General features: G+C 45.6%; 1 pseudogene; it reads left to right on the forward strand.

Annotated features, from left to right (window-relative positions):
• Positions 1-1540: 1540 nt before the first annotated feature.
• LOC129473509 (large ribosomal subunit protein uL30-like 1) lies at positions 1541-2903 on the forward strand (annotated as a pseudogene).
• The last annotated feature ends 321 nt before the right edge of the window (positions 2904-3224 follow it).

Here is a 3224-nt window from a genome sequence, read left to right on the forward strand (position 1 = left end):
TAGTTATCAACACCATAGGTCCTAAGGCGTGGAGAAATGGAGGCATTTTTATGTCAAATTCATCTTATTGACCTCAATTAACTTATAAAACATATAAGAAATTATATGCAAATAAGATGAGAGCATCTCTGAATGGGGTAGCAGAGACAACGTAAATAAAAGCTGAGCCAAGAAGCCTCTTTCTGAATAAGAATGTTGAGCCTCCTCTTGGTCAATAATGTTGAATCAAGAAGAAACTGAGGCTGGCAGCAACCCTTAGCCAACTGTTGAAGGCTGAGGGGGTCTTCTGTACTTCGAAGGACAATCTACCTACAGGAAGTAAGTATTCCTGGGTAAGTTGCTCAATGAAGTTTGACTTACCTAGAACTATATTACCATCCAGCTTGTAATTCTTCATCAATGCCACAAGAATAAGAAGGATTTCCTTAAAAAGCTTTTAAAAAGTCAAGATATTGATGTTGAAAAGATTCTTTAGGCTGGTAATCTTTTGTAAAAAGGAAATGAATGTAGTCCTCTCTTTGATGTTCTTAGTGGGCCCTTACTGACTCGCAATCTCATCTTCTTTTTCTTCTGCCCACAAGATTTTTTTCTCCCTGTGTTGACTCTTCTAAAATTTTGCCAATGAATGATGTCAAATCGGCTGATCTAAAATGTTCAGAATGTCAGCTTTGGTAAAAACCCGAACTATGTTTTGATCTGAGCTTCCAGAATCTCACGTAATTTGCAGTACTCTTCAAAGGTTACCACCTGACATTCTGATGGAAATTTGTTGCCTTATTGTTTCATCCTTGCAACTGACTTTCTTTTCTTTTTTTTTTTTTTTTTTTTTGAGACGGAGTTTCGCCCAGGCTGGAGTGCAATGGCGCAATCTCAGCTCACCGCAACCTCTGCCTCCCGAGTACAAGCGATTCTCTTGCCTCAGTCTCCCGAGTAGCTGGGATTACAGGCATGCACCACCACGCCCAGCTAATTTTGTATTTTTAGTAGAGACAGGGTTTCTCCATTTTGGTCAGGCTGGTGTCGAACTCCTGACCTCAGGTTATCCACCCGCCTTGGCCTTCCAAAGTGCTGGGATTACAGGCGTGAGCCACTGCACCCGGCCATGACTTTCTTTTTTTTTTTGAGACGGAGCCTTTCTCTGTCCCCCAGGCTGGAGTGCAGTGGCGCGATCTCGGCTCACTGCAAGCTCCGCCTCCCGGGTTCACGCCATTCTCCTGCCTCAGCCTCCCGAGTAGCTGGGACTACAGGCGCCCGCCAACACGCCCGGCTAATTTTTTGTATTTTTTTTTTTTTAGTAGAGACGAGGTTTCACCGTGTTAGCCAGGATGGTCTCAATCTCCTGACCTTGTGATCCGCCCGCCTCGGCCTCCCAAAGTGCTGGGATTACAGGCTTGAGCCACCGCGCCCGGCCGACTTTCTTTTTTTTAAGCCACAAAACAGATCTCAATGTTTTTCTTATAAAGAATACTTTTGACCATGAATGTCAGTCTCTGGGGTATGACAGCAGTAACTACTTTGAAAAACCACCAAATACACTAGAAAGATGGCGGAGCAAGAGCAAAGAAAAAATTCCTTTGGTTCCAGAAAATCTCCTGAAAAAAAGGAAGGCTTATCAAGCCCTCAAAGCCATTCAGGCAAATCAGGCACTTTTGACAAAGGAGGAACAGAGAAAAGAAAAAGGGCTCAGGTTTAAGTGACTGGAATTTTTTCTACATGATTCCTGGTGGCAGAAACGTGACAAGGTGCATCTCAGACAACTAGAAGTGAAACCTCATGCCTTGAAATTGACAGATAAACATTCCTTGGCCTCTCTCTCTCCCTCCCTCCCTCCCTTCTTTTTTTTTTTGAGACAGTCTCACTCCGTTGCCCAGGCTAGAGTGCAGTGGCGCGATCTTGGCTCACTGCAACCTCCTCCTGGGTTCAAGAGATTCTCCTTCATCAGCCTTCCCAGTAGCTGGGATTACAGGCACACACCACCACGCCTGGCTAATTTATGTATTTTTAGTAGAGATGGGGTTTCACCATGTTGGCCAGGCTGGTCTCAAACTCCTGACCTCAGGTGATCCTCCCACCTCGGCCTCCCAAAGTGCTGAAAGTACAGGCTCCTTGGCTTTCCTTGTACTCATTGAAGGGATTAATGGTGTGAGTTACCTGTGCAGAGAACCATCGCAAGACTTCACCTGAAGGAAATTTTTAGTGGTGTCTCTGTAAAAGTCACCCCCCAGAAACAAAAAATGCTGCATATAGTGGAACCTTATGTGACCCGGGGATTTCCAAATGTGAAGTTTGTCCGGGAACTCATTTTGAAATGTCGACAAGCCACAGTCAAGAATAAGGCCATCCCTCTGACAGACAACATAGTGATTGAGGAGTACCTGGGGAAGTTTGGTGTCATTTGCTTGGAAGAGCTCATTCATGAAATTGCCTTCCCGGCGAAGTATTTCCAGGAGATCTCATGGTTCTTGCACTCTTTCCACCTCTCGATGGCCTGTCATACTGCCAAGAATAGAATGGGCTTCCTCAGGGCCGGGCACGGTGGCTCACGCTTGTAATCCCAGCACTTTGGGAGGCCGAGGCGGGCGGATCACGAGGTCAGGAGATCGAGACCACGGTGAAACCCTGTCTCTACTAAAAATACAAAAAAAAAATTAGCCGGGCGTGGTGGCGGGCGCCTGTAGTCCCAGCTACTGGGAGAGGCTGAGGCAGGAGAATGGCGTGAACCCAGGAGGCGGAGCTTGCAGTGAGCCGAGATTGCGCCACTGCACTCCAGCCTGGGCGACAGCACGAGACTCCGTCTCAAAAAAAAAAAAAAAAAAAAAAAAAGAATGGGCTTCCTCAGGGAGATGGGCTTACCTGGCTACCAGGGTGAATGCATCAATCAGCTCATCCACCAGCTGAACTAGAGACAGAATATCTGAAAGCACAGTGCAGGGGAAGCACGTGTTTTTGTTTTTTTGGGAATTATTATCAAGTATCTTCAGAGAAGATTATTTCCTGTTTTATCTTCAAAAATGGAAAGGAAATTTCAAAGAAAAGACAGTAGGTTAGGTTCATGGCAAGCACCTCTCATTGCAGTCCAGTTCCAAGGAAAAATTCAAGTGTTTTCTACACTGGCTGCCACCTCGTCTGAAATCAGCACATGCCATGGAGGAAGGAGTCCTGCTTTGTTGCATCTTCTATCCTAGGGTTTAGTTGTTGCTGAATAACTCGAGCATTTGTACAGG

This window comes from Symphalangus syndactylus, chromosome 23, assembly GCF_028878055.3.
Source record: "Symphalangus syndactylus isolate Jambi chromosome 23, NHGRI_mSymSyn1-v2.1_pri, whole genome shotgun sequence".
Lineage (NCBI taxonomy): Eukaryota > Metazoa > Chordata > Mammalia > Primates > Hylobatidae > Symphalangus > Symphalangus syndactylus.